Source organism: Styela clava, chromosome 5 (genome assembly GCF_964204865.1).
Source record: "Styela clava chromosome 5, kaStyClav1.hap1.2, whole genome shotgun sequence".
NCBI classification, from domain to species: Eukaryota; Metazoa; Chordata; class Ascidiacea; order Stolidobranchia; family Styelidae; genus Styela; species Styela clava.
Genome location: NC_135254.1, coordinates 4,623,216 through 4,641,951, shown reverse-complemented (window position 1 = coordinate 4,641,951; position 18,736 = coordinate 4,623,216). Strand labels below are relative to the sequence as shown.

General features: G+C 39.1%; 1 protein-coding gene, 16 non-coding genes and 1 pseudogene across 20 annotated transcripts in view; all 18 read right to left on the bottom strand.

Annotated features, from left to right (window-relative positions):
- The window catches only part of LOC120344644 (FGFR1 oncogene partner 2 homolog), a 254,399-nt gene that overhangs the window by 52,345 nt on the left and 183,318 nt on the right, over nucleotides 1-18,736 (bottom strand). The window lies entirely within an intron of this gene.
- Nucleotides 376-539, bottom strand: LOC144423210 (U1 spliceosomal RNA). The gene has a single exon (XR_013475704.1). It is a non-coding gene; the product is annotated as a U1 spliceosomal RNA (small nuclear RNA).
- LOC144423237 (U1 spliceosomal RNA) lies at nucleotides 1,108-1,271 on the bottom strand. The gene has a single exon (XR_013475731.1). It is a non-coding gene; the product is annotated as a U1 spliceosomal RNA (small nuclear RNA).
- On the bottom strand, nucleotides 1,861-2,023 carry LOC144423287 (U1 spliceosomal RNA). Its single transcript, XR_013475781.1, has one exon. It is a non-coding gene; the product is annotated as a U1 spliceosomal RNA (small nuclear RNA).
- LOC144424016 (U1 spliceosomal RNA) lies at nucleotides 2,624-2,786 on the bottom strand. The gene has a single exon (XR_013476380.1). It is a non-coding gene; the product is annotated as a U1 spliceosomal RNA (small nuclear RNA).
- Nucleotides 3,375-3,537, bottom strand: LOC144423823 (U1 spliceosomal RNA). The gene has a single exon (XR_013476189.1). It is a non-coding gene; the product is annotated as a U1 spliceosomal RNA (small nuclear RNA).
- Nucleotides 4,125-4,287, bottom strand: LOC144423282 (U1 spliceosomal RNA). The gene has a single exon (XR_013475776.1). It is a non-coding gene; the product is annotated as a U1 spliceosomal RNA (small nuclear RNA).
- Nucleotides 4,889-5,042, bottom strand: LOC144423579 (U1 spliceosomal RNA; annotated as a pseudogene).
- Nucleotides 11,263-11,425, bottom strand: LOC144424084 (U1 spliceosomal RNA). Its single transcript, XR_013476448.1, has one exon. It is a non-coding gene; the product is annotated as a U1 spliceosomal RNA (small nuclear RNA).
- Nucleotides 12,014-12,176, bottom strand: LOC144424219 (U1 spliceosomal RNA). The gene has a single exon (XR_013476583.1). It is a non-coding gene; the product is annotated as a U1 spliceosomal RNA (small nuclear RNA).
- Nucleotides 12,776-12,938, bottom strand: LOC144424072 (U1 spliceosomal RNA). Its single transcript, XR_013476436.1, has one exon. It is a non-coding gene; the product is annotated as a U1 spliceosomal RNA (small nuclear RNA).
- On the bottom strand, nucleotides 13,539-13,701 carry LOC144423163 (U1 spliceosomal RNA). The gene has a single exon (XR_013475657.1). It is a non-coding gene; the product is annotated as a U1 spliceosomal RNA (small nuclear RNA).
- LOC144423835 (U1 spliceosomal RNA) lies at nucleotides 14,303-14,465 on the bottom strand. The gene has a single exon (XR_013476200.1). It is a non-coding gene; the product is annotated as a U1 spliceosomal RNA (small nuclear RNA).
- On the bottom strand, nucleotides 15,055-15,217 carry LOC144423207 (U1 spliceosomal RNA). Its single transcript, XR_013475701.1, has one exon. It is a non-coding gene; the product is annotated as a U1 spliceosomal RNA (small nuclear RNA).
- On the bottom strand, nucleotides 15,817-15,979 carry LOC144424071 (U1 spliceosomal RNA). The gene has a single exon (XR_013476435.1). It is a non-coding gene; the product is annotated as a U1 spliceosomal RNA (small nuclear RNA).
- On the bottom strand, nucleotides 17,070-17,232 carry LOC144424070 (U1 spliceosomal RNA). Its single transcript, XR_013476434.1, has one exon. It is a non-coding gene; the product is annotated as a U1 spliceosomal RNA (small nuclear RNA).
- LOC144423248 (U1 spliceosomal RNA) lies at nucleotides 17,821-17,983 on the bottom strand. The gene has a single exon (XR_013475742.1). It is a non-coding gene; the product is annotated as a U1 spliceosomal RNA (small nuclear RNA).
- On the bottom strand, nucleotides 18,567-18,729 carry LOC144423512 (U1 spliceosomal RNA). The gene has a single exon (XR_013476006.1). It is a non-coding gene; the product is annotated as a U1 spliceosomal RNA (small nuclear RNA).

Genomic DNA, 18,736 nt, shown 5'->3' with positions numbered 1-18,736 from the left:
CAAAAAATAGCAAGGACCAGGGGTTGAGATATTAAACTATAAACAAAGAGCCGCAGCTACGATACGTACCTTAAACAGGGAATAATGATATTTCCGAATCTTGGCGCTCATTCTATTGCTCAATCAATGGCAACACAATCTGAATGTGAAACTGCAAACAAGGAATCAATCTAGAGACGATTGGATAAAGGGATAACTTGGATAATGGCAAGGCATGTCATGGACTAATATCAATAAATGGATTGTAAGATTGGTCATGAGAAAGATAACACACCCAAACGAGGATCAATACGGCCACAACTAATGAAAGCAACGTGGCCGCTCATTGACTTAACTCGTAAGCCAACAAGATATTGGTAGTGAGCAAATATATAAAAGGGATAGCGCGAACGCAGTCCCCACTAGCAGAAATTACACGACCGAGTTATCCACATTTGGGATAATCGCTAGGGTCAATTTAGTCTGGGTGCAATGACTAAACCTCGCCTAGGCAGAACCGCCATTTGTGATCGCGGTTGACTGCCTCGTCAGGTAAGTATGATTTGTGACGATTGGTTACGCATCATGAATGAATGTTCTATGCTAAGTGTTGAGAAGAACTTCTCAACATTAAAAACGATATGTGCAAAAGTTGCAATTTTAATTGATTCGTCTGTGGGTAACGTGGAATACGATTCATTGCGTTCACTCTTTTATGTGATACATCGCGAGTTCTTTGCCATCCGATGGCAGAGTGAAGTTGAACAACTTTACGAAAAATAGCAAGGACCAGGGGGTGGAATATTAAACTATAAACAAAGAGCCGCAGCTACGATACGTACCTTAAACAGGGAATAATGATATTTCCGAATCTTGGCGCTCATTCTATTGCTCAATCAATGGCAACACAATCTGAATGTGAAACTGCAAACAAGGAATCAATCTAGAGACGGTTGGATAAAGGGCTAACTTGGATAATGGCAAGGCATAATGGATTGTAAGATTGGTCATGAGAAATTTAACACACCCAAACGAGGATCAATACAGCCACAACTAATGAAATAATCGTGGCCGCTCATTGACTTAACTCGTAAGCCAACAGGATTATTGGTAGTGGGCAAATACATAAAAGTGATAGCGCGAACGCAGTCCCCACTAGCAGAAATTACACGACCGAGTTATCCACATTTGGGATAATCGCTAGGGTCAATTTAGTCTGGGTGCAATGACTAAACCTCGCCTAGGCAGAACCGCATTCGTGATCGCGGTTGACTGCCTCGTCAGGTAAGTATGTTTTGTGACGATTGGTTGCGCATCATGAATGAATGTTCTATGCTAAATGTTGAGAAGAAGTTCTCAACAATAAAAACGATATGTGCAAAAGTTGCAATTTCAATAGATTCGTCTGTCAGTAACGTAGAATACGATTCATTGCGTTCAAATTTTTATGTGACACATTGCGAGTTCTTTGCCATCCGATGCCGAATGAAGCTGAACAACTTTACAAGAAATAGCAAAGAGCCAGGGTTTGAAATATTAAACTATAAACAAAGAGCCACAGCCCCACTACGTACCTTGGACAGCAAACAATGATATTTCCAAATCTTGGCGCTAATTCTATTGCTCAATCAATGGCAACCCAATCTGAATGTGGAATTGCAAATAAGGAATTAAATGTAGAGACGATTGGATAAAGGGATAACTTGGATAATGGCAAGGCATGTCATGGAATAATATCAATAAATGAATTGTAAGAGTGGTCATCAGAAATATAAAACACCCAAACGAGGATCAATACGGCCACAACTAATGGAAGCAACGTGGCCGCTTATTGACTTAACTCGTAAGCCAACAGGATATTGGTAGTGAGCAAATATATAAAAGGGATAGCGCGAACGCAGTCCCCACTAGCAGAAATTACACGACCGAGTTATCCACATTTGGGATAATCGCTAGGGTCAATTTAGACTGGGTGCAATGACTAAACCTCGCCTAGGCAGAACCGCCTTTGTGATCGTGGTTGACTGCCTCGTCAGGTAAGTATGATTTGTGACGATTGGTTACGCATCATGAATGAATGTTCTAAGCTAAGTGTTGAGAAGAACTTCTCAACTTTAAAAACGATATGTGCAAAAGTTGCAATTTTAATTGATTCGTCTGTGGGTAACGTGGAATACGATTCATTGCGTTCACTCTTTTATGTGATACATCGCGAGTTCTTTGCCATCCGATGGCAGAGTGAAGTTGAACAACTTTACAAAAAATAGCAAGGACCAGTGGGTGGAATATTAAACTATAAACAATGAGCCGCAGCTACGATACGTACCTTAAACAGGGAATAATGATATTTCCGAATCTTGGCGCTCATTCTATTGCTCAATCAATGGCAACACAATCTGAATGTGAAACTGCAAACAAGGAATCAATCTAGAGAAGGTTGGATTAAGGGCTAACTTGGATAATGGCAAGGCATGTCATGGACTAATATCAATAAATAAATTAATAAATGGATTGTAAGATTGGTCATGAGAAATTTAACACACCCAAACGAGGATCAATACGGCCACAACTAATGAAAGCAACGTGGCCGCTCATTGACTTAACTCGTAAGCCAACAGGATATTGGTAGTGAGCAAATATATAAAAGGGATAGCGCGAACGCAGTCCCTACTAGCAGAAATTACACGACCGAGTTATCCACATTTGGGATAATCGCTAGGGTCAATTTAGTCTGGGTGCAATGACTAAACCTCGCCTAGGCAGAACCGCCTTCGTGATCGCGGTTGACTGCTTCGTCAGGTAAGTATGATTTGTGACGATTGGTTACGCATCATGAATGAATGTTCTATGCTAAATGTTGAGAAGAAGTTCTCAACAATAAAAACGACATGTGCAAAAGTTGCAATTTTAATTGATTCGTCTGTCAGGAACGTAGAATACGATTCATTGCGTTCACTCTTTTATGTGATACATCGCGAGTTCTTTGCCATCCGATGGCAGAGTGAAGTTGAACAACTTTACAAAAAATAGCAAGGACCAGGGGTTGAGATATTAAACTATAAACAAAGAGCCGCAGCTACGATACGTACCTTAAACAGGGAATAATGATATTTCCGAATCTTGGCGCTCATTCTATTGCTCAATCAATGGCAACACAATCTGAATGTGAAACTGCAAACAAGGAATCAATCTAGAGACGGTTGGATAAAGGGATAACTTGGATAATGGCAAGGCATGTCATGGACTAATATCAATAAATGGATTGTAAGATTGGTCATGAGAAATATAACACACCCAAACGAGGATCAATACGGCCACAACTAATGAAAGCAACGTGGCCGCTCATTGACTTAACTCGTAAGCCAACAGGATATTGGTAGTGAGCAAATATATAAAAGGGATAGCGCGAACGCAGTCCCCACTAGCAGAAATTACACGACCGAGTTATCCACATTTGGGATAATCGCTAGGGTCAATTTAGTCTGGGTGCAATGACTAAACCTCGCCTAGGCAGAACCGCCTTCGTGATCGCGGTTGACTGCCTCGTCAGGTAAGTATGATTTGTGACGATTGGTTACGCATCATGAATGAATGTTCTATGCTAAATGTTGAGAAGAACTTCTCAACATTAAAAACGATATGTGCAAAAGTTGCAATTTTAATTGATTCGTCTGTGGGTAACGTGGAATACGATTCATTGCGTTCACTCTTTGTTGTGATACATCGCGAGTTCTTTGCCATCCGATGGCAGAGTGAAGTTGAACAACTTTACAAAAATAGCAAGGACCAGTGGGTGGAATATTAAACCATAAACAATGAGCCGCAGCTACGATACGTACCTTAAACAGGGAATAATGATATTTCCGAATCTTGGCGCTCATTCTATTGCTCAATCAATGGCAACACAATCTGAATGTGAAACTGCAAACAAGGAATCAATCTAGAGACGATTGGATAAAGGGATAACTTGGATAATGGCAAGGCATGTCATGGACTAATATCAATAAATGGATTGTAAGATTGGTCATGAGAAAGATAACACACCCAAACGAGGATCAATACGGCCACAACTAATGAAAGCAACGTGGCCGCTCATTGACTTAACTCGTAAGCCAACAGGATATTGGTAGTGAGCAAATATATAAAAGGGATAGCGCGAACGCAGTCCCCACTAGCAGAAATTACACGACCGAGTTATCCACATTTGGGATAATCGCTAGGGTCAATTTAGTCTGGGTGCAATGACTAAACCTCGCCTAGGCAGAAACGCCTTCGTGATCGCGGTTGACGACCTCGTCAGGTAAGTATGATTTGTGACGATTGGTTACGCATCATGAATGAATGTTCTATGCTAAGTGTTGAGAAGAACTTCTCAACATTAAAAACGATATGTGCAAAAGTTGCAATTTTATTTGATTCGTCTGTGGGTAACGTGGAATACGATTCATTGCGTTCACTCTTTTATGTGATACATCGCGAGTTCTTTGCCATCCGATGGCAGAGTGAAGTTGAACAACTTTACAAGAAATAGCAAAGAGACAGGGTTTGAAATATTAAACTATAAACAAAGAGCCACAGCCCCAATACGTACCTTGGACAGCAAACAATGATATTTCCGAATCTTGGCGCTCATTCTATTGCTCAATCAATGGCAACACAATCTGAATGTGAAACTGCAAACAAGGAATCAATCTAGAGACGGTTGGATTAAGGGCTAACTTGGATAATGGCAAGGCATGTCATGGACTAATATCAATAAATAAATTAATAAATGGATTGTAAGATTGGTCATGAGAAATTTAACACACCCAAACGAGGATCAATACGGCCACAACTAATGAAAGCATCGTGGCCGCTCATTGACTTAACTCGTAAGCCAACAGGATATTGGTAGTGAGCAAATATATAAAAGGGATAGCGCGAACGCAGTCCCCACAAACAGAAATTACACGACCGAGTTATCCACATTTGGGATAATCGCTAGGGTCAATTTAGTCTGGGTGCAATGACTAAATTTTTTTTTTTTTTTTTTTTTTTTTTTTTAAAAAGGATCAGAACAGCACTACTGGATCCAGCCCAACGCCTTCATTTCCTGGTAATGCCAATGGAAGCTAATCATTCATTTACCTTTATTTAAAAGGTTTGATCCATACCACGTGATGTGGTAGACCTCCAATCATCATATCCGTTATTTTTAGATGGTATTTCATGTTTTTTATCAATAAAATGGTTTGTAAATATGGCATTGTGCTCTTTATTTTGGGGAGAAATCCCGTAACATGAGGCTTCTTATATACTTTAAGCAATGGCATACCGTAATGGTATTTTAAAGTTGCATGGTCTTGGTAAAAACATTTTCTTTAAAATCAATCAAATTTCTTTTTTTTTTTGTTGTGCCTCATTACTTTTTGTTATATCCATCTTAAGTTCGTGCTTCGTAACCCAATATTTCTTTCCAATTCGTTTTAAGCGTTATGTTCCTTGTTCCATCATATGTTTCTAATTGAAGATCAGCAAATTCTGCCAAGTTCCTTATGACGTCTGCACTGATTTCTTCATATTCTCTTTTATTTAAATTTCTGTTCAGTTTATCTAATTTTCGTTTCATTTTTATTATTCTAACTTTCAATATCTGAAGACCTTTCCAAATCAACAGCTTATTTGTACCATCGTATTGATTTGTAAAAACGGTTTCTTTGGATAAAATGATGTTTTGTCCCGTTATATTTCGCAATTTGGCCTCCATATCCCTTATAATAGAATTTATGACAGTACAGTTTTGAAATATGTGTTTTGTGTCATCGTTTCCAACCCCACAAAACTTACATTTAACTTTAATGCCTTTAGTTGCTATGTATGCTCTATATCCGGTGTTTTTTTTCTTTTCTCCATAAAGAAATCCTTCTTTTCTGATTCGATAGGAAATGACTTTTTCATAGTTTGTAAAATATTGTTTAAAATCTTTGTGTGTTAAGTGAACGTCCGCCCATTCCGTTTCTTGTGCTTTCGCAGTTTCAACTGTTTTGTTATTTCTAAACAAGGTATATAACTTTTTCAAATTCATGTCTCCCCATTCCTCTTTGTTCAACTTGATTGTCTTTACTAATTCTAATAAGTTAGTCCATTTGTTAGGTGCTTTCATAGTATGTGGCATTGAATTGGTATAGAGATGATTGTTCAGTGTCCGAATTCTTGTTCCCAAACTATACAATGCCTCAAAATGCCAGAATTGAGACGGTTTTTCAATGATGGCCAGTTTTGCAACTTTTTCAGTTTTACATGAGTTTATTTTTGCTTCCAGATCAATTGTTCCAAATCCACCATGAAGTTTGTTTTTTTGAAGTTCAGTTCTCTTTATTGCTTCAAATGTTTCGGGGTACCATAAGAATTTATAGATGATGGCATTAATTTTCATTATCTGCTCCTTGGATACTGCTATTGTTCTTGCGCTGTGGAGAATTTGGGATATAGCCAAAGAATTTATTATAGTGTTTTTACCATACCATGTTAAATTTCTTGTTTTGCTCATATTCAATACTTTTGTGATTTTTGAGATCTTCTCGTTCCATGTTAAAGTTTCTTTGTTTTTACCAAAATACACTCCTAATATTTTTATATGATCCTTGATATATCCTTTATATTTTGTATTATTCACCATATCCATTGCTCTTTTGTTTATGCATAATATTTCCGTTTTATCTTGGTTTATTCTTTGACCAGTGGCTAATCTAAACTTTTCTAATTCAGCAAAGATATTGTCAATTGAGTGAATGTCCATTATCGTAAAACCCAAATCATCAGCGTACTGATCCATCTTATGTTGCTTTCTCCCCAGCTTGATACCCTTTATTAATTTATTTCCTTCTATTGACCTTGCTAGTGGTTCCGTGTTAATCGTATATAAAAGCATGCTCAAAGGGCATCCCTGTCGCAGTCCCCTCTTAATCATAATTGGCCTCGAAAATCTTCCATTTATTTCAATATTGCTTGTTATCCCAATGTATAGTTCCTTAATAAGCCGGATCAACTTTGTTCCAATATTAATTTTCTCTAATATTTTCATGAGGTAATTGTGGCAGACCATGTCGAACGCCTTCAAACTGTCTATTGATATAATTACACCCGGGAAATCTTTTTCTTTACAATGTCGGTCCACCGCATCAACATTATAATGCACATCGAATATGCTACGAGAAGGAGTCGTACATTTTTGGGTTTCACTAATTATATTTCCTAATTTTGATTTAAGTCTGTTTGCTATTAATTTACTTAAAATTTTATAATCGGTGTTTAAGTTGGATATTGGCCGCCAGTTTTTTAGCAATTCTTCTTCTCCTTTTTTGTGTATGAGAATTACTTTCGCCAGTTTAAAGCTAGGGGGAAGTGAACCAGACATGATAATATTGTTGATTAATTGGGTGATATCTGTTTTTAATTGTTTCCAAAATTTCAGGTAAAATTCTTTTGATATGCCGTCAAAACCAGGTGATTTTCCGTTTTCCATTTCTTTGATTATTTTAAGGAGCTCTTCTTCTGTTGTCGGCTGCTCTATACATTCCACATCAGCGTCTGAAAGTATTGTCGGTTTCATTAGATTAATAAGTCTATTTTGTTCGCTTTTTCTTACTTCGGGGGTTTTCCCCCAGAGGTTGTGATAAAAAGATTCAACACCTTGCATGATATTATCTTCATCCTCGACACATATTCCTTGTTCATTAATAATTTTAGATATCGAGGTCTGTTTTGCCCTTCTTTTAATTCTTTGATAAAACGTTTTGGTTACGGTCTCACCTAGTTCTAAATCTGGCATTTTGGCTCTCAATTTCAGCGAATTCTGATTGGGTTGGCTTAACTGTTGTAATTGTTTCCGCATCACTTTCAAAATATTCAGAGTTTCTGGGTTATGATCGACATTGTTTATTAATTTGCTAATTTCTTCCGTTATCCTTTGCTTTTCACTTTTCTGAATCCGACTTTTTATAATTGAGTATGATATTGCCTCTTTTCTTATTTTGGTTTTGACCCAATCCCACCATAGTTGAATACTTTCAAACCGTTGTTTTTCTAGTTGAGATTCTTGTAGTAAGTTTTTAATGATATCTTGAAAGTCCAAATTATTGAAGTGTGTAGTGTTGTTTCGCCATGTTCCCCGTCCCCATCTGATTTTAGTTTTGTTCGATAAAATTATTGATGGAATCAAAATGTGATCAGAGATAAGGTTGACTGTGTGGCCTGTAGATTTTATATGTGGGTATAAATTGTTTGTGTTGTAGATTTTATCTATACGTCTACTCTGTTTGGCACTTGAGAAAGTGTAGATATTTTTATCGGGATGTCTCCTTCGAAAGGTATCACTAAAGCTATTTTGGTACACAAAACTTTTCAGGATTTTCTCCGCCTTGTTTAATTTATATGCTCCCCCATGAAGAATATCTTTTCTATCAAGTACACAATTGAAATCACCAACCATTATAACATGTTGGTTTAATGATGTGAACCTTTCCATTTTGTGCGTAAGTTCCTTATAATAGTCCGTCTGTTCCTTCCCTCTTACTGATGGACCATATATATTGAAAACGAATAGCTTTGATCCCGCGTAATTTAAAGTAATATAGTCGGTCCTCCATTCTTGTAATATGTCATACCTCATTATGATATTTTTTAATGAATTACTAACCATAATGGCTGTACCGCGTTTGAAATACTTATGTGAATTGTTCGAGACATCTATAGAATTGATGTAAATCTCAAATTCTAAATTTTTGGCCCAATCTTTTAATTGTCGTTTATTTATTTTATGTATTTCTTGCATGCATATGATCTGCACCTTTTCATCTTTTATAAAGTTTACTATTCTTGACATGTGTTTTGTCAGGCCATCGACGTTAATAGAAGAGATTTTTAAGTTTGAGTTTAGTTCCGTGCTTTTGTTTCGTTCTGTGTTTCATTCTTCTCCGTATTATCTTGCCTTGATTTTTTTTGCCGAATCGACTGTTTATTCCCTTTGAGTTCTGAGTTTTCAGGACTAGGATTTCCTCTTTTTTGTGCCGAGGGTGAATCTGGTCGCATTCTTTGAACATTATGACTTCTGGTTGTTCCTGTTTTACGGGTATTTCTTTGTGGTCTTGGAACAAATAAGTCTGCCAATGGAGATCCAACGTCATTCACATTGGCTTTGAATACGTTATCCGCACTCATCTGAGAGGGTGGTGTGGCTAGAAAAGTCATATTTTCAGCCCAATTTTTTGTTTGCAAGTTTTGATCAAATTGAACTTCTGGCTGTTCGGTGTCCAATGTACTTGTTTGGCTATTATTATCAGGTATGACTTCTATAATGGGGGAAATAATCTCTGTGATTTCAAATGGAACAGGTTTTCTTGTTTTACATTTTTCGTCTTTCTCTGCTATTTTTTCGCGATGTATTTGTGCTTCTGTGGTGATATTTTTGGGTTGTTTTGGAGCTTTCACGGAGCTAAAACCTCGCGGTTTGAAGAATGCGACTGCATTTAGTTCTTTCGCAACGTTATTAGAAGGTACATTGATAATGCTTCGGCGCTCTGGTGTAAGTGGTGAATTTTCTTTCTCCTGTGATTTTGACTTTGCATTAATTTTGTTACCACTTTCAGTTTGTTCCTTTGATTTTTCAGCGAGACAATGCTTTTGCAAGTGACCTGGTTCTTTGCACACACGACAACGTACTTCATTAACACAAGATGCTGTTTTGTGACCATTCTCAAAACAGTTATTACATCTAGGAACGTACAATTCTTTTGGCAAAAAGGTTTTGCATTTCATTCCGTCAATAAAAACGAAGGCGGGTAGTTTGTCGATTTTGAACTTCCTGATGGTGAAAGACGTATGACCATTGTGGACGTTGGTCCCCCTGTGCCAAAGTCTAGTTGCTTTGACTATTTCGCCACATCCTGTGCGCTTCATAGCCTCAATCGCCTTATTCGGAGAGGTCTCATATGCGATTCCGCGGACAGTGATCTTGACAGGTGGTTGAAACGGTAAGGAAAAGGTGATGGTCAAGTCTTCCAACAGCAGCTCGCCGTTAGTTTTTTCTAGTAGAGACTCTCTGCGAAGATCTACTCCTTCCACCAGTGGTTTGAAAGACATAATCCATTGATTCTTCGAGGACTCCCATAAGCAACCTATGTCATTGATGAAGTCTGCCGTTTGTGGTGTTATTGAAAGCAGCTCGTATAGCTCAGCAAACGACAGATCTTTAGACGCCTGTAATAAGAGCGTCCTTTCCCGCTGTGTTGTTGATTCCTGTGGTTCCTTAGAAAGTGCAGCAGCGTAAGACATCCTCCTTCCTTTTAATTCGCAATGTAGTAAATCCTCTTAATAGTCCAAGTCTACGTAGTTCCACAGATAATCCAGTAATCCTTCGTTTTTTTCACAGATAAAGGCAAGTACTTTTTCCTAACACAGTTAAAGGTTGACGGCCGAGGGCCTGGTGCTCGGGTCCTAGAACCGTTGCACACTCCCTTCCGAGAGGCCCCTTAAAATAAGCGCAGAGAGGGGCCTCTCACGGATAGCGGACAGAGCGGGGCTTCGAACCCGATACACCTCTGTTTTGGGGATACCAAGGTGCGCCAGAACAAACCCTCAGTACAACCAACTAAACCTAGCTAAGCAGGACCGTGGTCGCGGTTGACTGCCTCGTCAGGTAAGTATGATTTGTGACGATTGGTTAAGTATCATGAATGAATGTTCTATGCTAAGTGTTGAGAAGAACTTCTCAACATTAAAAACGATATGTGCAAAAGTTGCAATTTTAATTGATTCGTCTGTGGGTAACGTGGAATACGATTCATTGCGTTCACTCTTTTATGTGATACATTGCGAGTTCTTTGCCATCCGATGGCAGAGTGAAGTTGAACAACTTTACAAAAAATAGCAAGGACCAGGGGGTGGAATATTAAACTATAAACAAAGAGCCGCAGCTACGATACGTACCTTAAACAGGGAATAATGATATTTCCGAATCTTGGCGCTCATTCCATTGCTCAATCAATGGCAACACAATCTGAATGTGAAACTGCAAACAAGGAATCAATCTAGAGACGGTTGGATAAAGGGCTAACTTGGATAATGGCAAGGCATGTCATGGACTAATATCAATAAATAAATTAATAAATGGATTGTAAGATTGGTCATGAGAAATTTAACACACCCAAACGAGGATCAATACAGCCACAACTAATGAAATAATCGTGGCCGCTCATTGACTTAACTCGTAAGCCAACAGGATATTGGTAGTGGGCAAATATATAAAAGGGATAGCGCGAACGCAGTCCCCACTAGCAGAAATTACACGACCGAGTTATCCACATTTGGGATAATCGCTAGAGTCAATTTAGTCTGGGTGCAATGACTAAACCTCGCCTAGGCAGAACCGCCTTCGTGATCGCGGTTGACTGCCTCGTCAGGTAAGTATGATTTGTGACGATTGGTTGCGCATCATGAATGAATGTTCTATGCTAAATGTTGAGAAGAAGTTCTCAACAATAAAAACGATATGTGCAAAAGTTGCAATTTTAATAGATTCGTCTGTCAGTAACGTAGAATACGATTCATTGCGTTCAAATTTTTATGTGACACATTGCGAGTTCTTTGCCATCCGATGCCGAATGAAGCTGAACAACTTTAAAGAAATAGCAAAGAGCCAGGGTTTGAAATATTAAACTATAAACAAAGAGCCACAGCCCCAATACGTACCTTGGACAGCAAACAATGATATTTCCAAATCTTGGCGCTAATTCTATTGCTCAATCAATGGCAACCCAATCTGAATGTGGAATTGCAAATAAGGAATTAAATGTAGAGACGATTGGATAAAGAGATAACTTGGATAATGGCAAGGCATGTCATGGAATAATATCAATAAATGAATTGTAAGAGTGGTCATGAGAAATATAAAACACCCAAACGAGGATCAATACGGCCACAACTAATGGAAGCAACGTGGCCGCTCATTGACTTAACTCGTAAGCCAACAGGATATTGGTAGTGAGCAAACATATAAAAGGGATAGCGCGAACGCAGTCCCCACTAGCAGAAATTACACGACCGAGTTATCCACATTTGGGATAATCGCTAGGGTCAATTTAGACTGGGTGCAATGACTAAACCTCGCCTAGGCAGAACCGCCTTTGTGATCGCGGTTGACTGCCTCGTCAGGTAAGTATGATTTGTGACGATTGGTTACGCATCATGAATGAATGTTCTATGCTAAGTGTTGAGAAGAACTTCTCAACATTAAAAACGATATGTGCAAAAGTTGCAATTTTAATTGATTCGTCTGTGGGTAACGTGGAATACGATTCATTGCGTTCACTCTTTTATGTGATACATCGCGAGTTCTTTGCCATCCGATGGCAGAGTGAAGTTGAACAACTTTACAAAAAATAGCAAGGACCAGGGGGTGGAATATTAAACTATAAGCAAAGGGCCGCAGCTACGATACGTACCTTAAACAGGGAATAATGATATTTCCGAATCTTGGCGCTCATTCTATTGCTCAATCAATGGCAACACAATCTGAATGTGAAACTGCAAACAAGGAATCAATCTAGAGACGGTTGGATAAAGGCTAACTTGGATAATGGCAAGGCATGTCATGGACTAATATCAATAAATAAATTAATAAATGGATTGTAAGATTGGTCATGAGAAATTTAACACACCCAAACGAGGATCAATACAGCCACAACTAATGAAATAATCGTGGCCGCTCATTGACTTAACTCGTAAGCCAACAGGATATTGGTAGTGAGCAAATATATAAAAGGGATAGCGCGAACGCAGTCCCCACAAGCAGAAATTACACGACCGAGTTATCCACATTTGGGATAATCGCTAGGGTCAATTTAGTCTGGGTGCAATGACTAAACCTCGCCTAGGCAGAACCGCCTTTGTGATCGCGGTTGACTGCCTCGTCAGGTAAGTATGATTTGTGACGATTGGTTACGCATCATGAATGAATGTTCTATGCTAAGTGTTGAGAAGAACTTCTCAACATTAAAAACGATATGTGCAAAAGTTGCAATTTTAATTGATTCGTCTGTGGGTAACGTGGAATACGATTCATTGCGTTCACTCTTTTATGTGATACATCGCGAGTTCTTTGCCATCCGATGGCAGAGTGAAGTTGAACAACTTTACAAAAAATAGCAAGGACCAGGGGGTGGAATATTAAACTATAAACAAAGAGCCGCAGCTACGATACGTACCTCAAACAGGGAATAATGATATTTCCGAATCTTGGCGCTCATTCTATTGCTCAATCAATGGCAACACAATCTGAATGTGAAACTGCAAACAAGAAATCAATCTAGAGACGGTTGGATTAAGGGCAAACTTGGATAATGGCAAGGCATGTCATGGACTAATATCAATAAATAAATTAATAAATGGATTGTAAGATTGGTCGTGAGAAATTTAACACACCCAAACGAGGATCAATACGGCCACAACTAATGAAAGCATCGTGGCCGCTCATTGACTTAACTCGTAAGCCAACAGGATATTGGTAGTGAGCAAATATATAAAAGGGATAGCGCGAACGCAGTCCCCACAAGCAGAAATTACACGACCGAGTTATCCACATTTGGGATAATCGCTAGGGTCAATTTAGTCTGGGTGCAATGACTAAACCTCGCCTAGGCAGAACCGCCTTTGTGATCGCGGTTGACTGCCTCGTCAGGCAAGTATGATTTGTGACGATTGGTTACGCATCATGAATGAATGTTCTATGCTAAGTGTTGAGAAGAACTTCTCAACATTAAAAACGATATGTGCAAAAGTTGCAATTTTAATTGATTCGTCTGTGGGTAACGTGGAATACGATTCATTGCGTTCACTCTTTTATGTGATACATCGCGAGTTCTTTGCCATCCGATGGCAGAGTGAAGTTGAACAACTTTACAAGAAATAGCAAAGAGACAGGGTTTGAAATATTAAACTATAAACAAAGAGCCACAGCCCCAATACGTACCTTGGACAGCAAACAATGATATTTCCGAATCTTGGCGCTCATTCTATTGCTCAATCAATGGCAACACAATCTGAATGTGAAACTGCAAACAAGGAATCAATCTAGAGACGGTTGGATTAAAGGCTAACTTGGATAATGGCAAGGCATGTCATGGACTAATATCAATAAATAAATTAATAAATGGATTGTAAGATTGGTCATGAGAAATTTAACACACCCAAACGAGGATCAATACGGCCACAACTAATGAAAGCATCGTGGCCGCTCATTGACTTAACTCGTAAGCCAACAGGATATTGGTAGTGAGCAAATATATAAAAGGGATAGCGCGAACGCAGTCCCCACAAACAGAAATTACACGACCGAGTTATCCACATTTGGGATAATCGCTAGGGTCAATTTAGTCTGGGTGCAATGACTAAACCTCGCCTAGGCAGAACCGCCTTCGTGATCGCGGTTGACTGCCTCGTCAGGTAAGTATGATTTGTGACGATTGGTTGCGCATCATGAATGAATGTTCTATGCTAAATGTTGAGAAGAAGTTCTCAACAATAAAAACGATATGTGCAAAAGTTGCAATTTTAATAGATTCGTCTGTCAGTAACGTAGAATACGATTCATTGCGTTCAAATTTTTATGTGACACATTGCGAGTTCTTTGCCATCCGATGCCGAATGAAGCTGAACAACTTTACAAGAAATAGCAAAGAGCCAGGGTTTGAAATATTAAACTATAAACAAAGAGCCACAGCCCCAATACGTACCTTGGACAGCAAACAATGATATTTCCAAATCTTGGCGCTAATTCTATTGCTCAATCAATGGCAACCCAATCTGAATGTGGAATTGCAAATAAGGAATTAAATGTAGAGACGATTGGATAAAGGGATAACTTGGATAATGGCAAGGCATGTCATGGAATAATATCAATAAATGAATTGTAAGAGTGGTCATGAGAAATATAAAACACCCAAACGAGGATCAATACGGCCACAACTAATGGAAGCAACGTGGCCGCTCATTGACTTAACTCGTAAGCCAACAGGATATTGGTAGTGAGCAAATATATAAAAGGGATAGCGCGAACGCAGTCCCCACTAGCAGAAATTACACGACCGAGTTATCCACATTTGGGATAATCGCTAGGGTCAATTTAGACTGGGTGCAATAACTAAACCTCGCCTAGGCAGAACCGCCTTTGTGATCGCGGTTGACTGCCTCGTCAGGTAAGTATGATTTGTGACGATTGGTTACGCATCATGAATGAATGTTCTATGCTAAGTGTTGAGAAGAACTTCTCAACATTAAAAACGATATGTGCAAAAGTTGCAATTTTAATTGATTCGTCTGTGGGTAACGTGGAATACGATTCATTGCGTTCACTCTTTTATGTGATACATCGCGAGTTCTTTGCCATCCGATGGCAGAGTGAAGTTGAACAACTTTACAAAAAATAGCAAGGACCAGGGGGTGGAATATTAAACTATAAGCAAAGGGCCGCAGCTACGATACGTACCTTAAACAGGGAATAATGATATTTCCGAATCTTGGCGCTCATTCTATTGCTCAATCAATGGCAACACAATCTGAATGTGAAACTGCAAACAAGGAATCAATCTAGAGACGGTTGGATAAAGGCTAACTTGGATAATGGCAAGGCATGTCATGGACTAATATCAATAAATAAATTAATAAATGGATTGTAAGATTGGTCATGAGAAATTTAACACACCCAAACGAGGATCAATACAGCCACAGCTAATGAAATAATCGTGGCCGCTCATTGACTTAACTCGTAAGCCAACAGGATATTGGTAGTGAGCAAATATATAAAAGGGATAGCGCGAACGCAGTCCCCACAAGCAGAAATTACACGACCGAGTTATCCACATTTGGGATAATCGCTAGGGTCAATTTAGTCTGGGTGCAATGACTAAACCTCGCCTAGGCAGAACCGCCTTTGTGATCGCGGTTGACTGCCTCGTCAGGTAAGTATGATTTGTGACGATTGGTTACGCATCATGAATGAATGTTCTATGCTAAGTGTTGAGAAGAACTTCTCAACATTAAAAACGATATGTGCAAAAGTTGCAATTTTAATTGATTCGTCTGTGGGTAACGTGGAATACGATTCATTGCGTTCACTCTTTTATGTGATACATCGCGAGTTCTTTGCCATCCGATGGCAGAGTGAAGTTGAACAACTTTACAAAAAATAGCAAGGACCAGGGGATGGAATATTAAACTATAAACATTGAGCCGCAGCTACGATAGGTAGCTTAAACAGGGAATAATGATATTTCCGAATCTTGGCGCTCATTCTATTGCTCAATCAATGGCAACACAATCAGAATGTGAAACTGCAAACAAGGAATCAATCTAGAGACGTTGGATAAAGGGATAACTTGGATAATGGCAAGGCATGTCATGGACTAATATCAATAAATGGATTGTAAGATTGGTCATGAGAAATATAACACACCCAAACGAGGATCAATACGGCCACAACTAATGAAAGCAACGTGGCCGCTCATTGACTTAACTCGTAAGCCAACAGGATATTGACAATAAAAACGATATGTGCAAAAGTTGCAATTTTAATTGATTCGTCTGTCAGTAACGTAGAATACGATTCATTGCGTTCAAATTTTTATGTGACACATTGCGAGTTCTTTGCCATCCGATGCCGAATGAAGCTGAACAACTTTACAAGAAATAGCAAAGAGCCAGGGTTTGAAATATTAAACTATAAACAAAGAGCCACAGCCCCAATACGTACCTAGGACAGCAAACAATGATATTTCCAAATCTTGGCGCTAATTCTATTGCTCAATCAATGGCAACCCAATCTGAATGTGGAATTGCAAATAAGGAATTAAATGTAGAGACGATTGGATAAAGGGATAACTTGGATAATGGCAAGGCATGTCATGGAATAATATCAATAAATGAATTGTAAGAGTGGTCATGAGAAATATAAAACACCCAAACGAGGATCAATACGGCCACAACTGATGGAAGCAACGTGGCCGCTCATTGACTTAACTCGTAAGCCAACAGGATATTGGTAGTGAGCAAATATATAAAAGGGATAGCGCGAACGCAGTCCCCACAAGCAGAAATTACACGACCGAGTTATCCACATTTGGGATAATCGCTAGGGTCAATTTAGTCTGGGTGCAATGACTAAACCTCGCCTAGGCAGAACCGCCTTTGTGATCGCGGTTGACTGCCTCGTCAGGTAAGTATGATTTGTGACGATTGGTTACGCATCATGAATGAATGTTCTATGCTAAGTGTTGAGAAGAACTTCTCAACATTAAAAACGATATGTGCAAAAGTTGCAATTTTAATTGATTTGTCTGTGGGTAACGTGGAATACGATTCATTGCGTTCACTCTTTTATGTGATACATCGCGAGTTCTTTGCCATCCGATGGCAGAGTGAAGTTGAACAACTTTACAAAAAATAGCAAGGACCAGGGGGTGGAATATTAAACTATAAACATTGAGCCGCAGCTACGATAGGTAGCTTAAACAGGGAATAATGATATTTCCGAATCTTGGCGCTCATTCTATTGCTCAATCAATGGCAACACAATCTGAATGTGAAACTGCAAACAAGGAATCAATCTAGAGACGGTTGGATAAAGGGATAACTTGGATAATGGCAAGGCATGTCATGGACTAATATCAATAAATGGATTGTAAGATTGGTCATGAGAAATATAACACACCCAAACGAGGATCAATACGGCCACAACTAATGAAAGCAACGTGGCCGCTCATTGACTTAACTCGTAAGCCAACAGGATATTGGTAGTGAGCAAATATATAAAAGGGATAGCGCGAACGCAGTCCCCACTAGCAGAAATTACACGACCGAGTTATCCACATTTGGGATAATCGCTAGGGTCAATTTAGTCTGGGTGCAATGACTAAACCTCGCCTAGGCAGAACCGCCTTCGTGATCGCTGTTGACTGCCTTGTCAGGTAAGTATGATTTGTGACGATTGGTTACGCATCATGAATGAATGTTCTATGCTAAATGTTGAGAAGAAGTTCTCAACAATAAAAACGACATGTGCAAAAGTTGCAATTTTAATTGATTCGTCCGTCAGGAACGTAGAATACGATTCATTGCGTTCACTCTTTTATGTGATACATCGCGAGTTCTTTGCCATCCGATGGCAGAGTGAAGTCGAACAACTTTACAAGAAATAGCAAAGAGCCAGGGTTTGAAATATTAAACTATAAACAAAGAGCCACAGCCCATATACGTACCTTAAACGGAGAATAATGATATTTTCGAATCTTGGCGCTCATTCTATTGCTCAATCAATGGCAACACAATCTGAAACTGCAAATAAGGAATCAATCTAGAGACGGTTGGATAAAGGGATAATTTGGATAATGGCAAGGCATGTCATGGAATAATATCAATAAATGGATTGTAAGATTGGTCATGAGAAATATAACATACCCAAACGAGGATCAATACGGCAACATTTAATGAAAGCAACGTGGCCGCTCATTGACCTAACTCGTAAGCCAACAGGATATTGGTAGTGAGCCAATATATAAAAGGGATAGCGCGAACGCAGTCCCCACTAGCAGAAATTACACGACCGAGTTATCGACATTTGGGATAATCGCTAGCGTCAATTCAGTCTGGGTGCAATGACTAAACCTCGCCTAGGCAGATCCGCCATCGTGATCGCGGTTGACTGCCCCGTCAGGTAAGTATGGTTTGT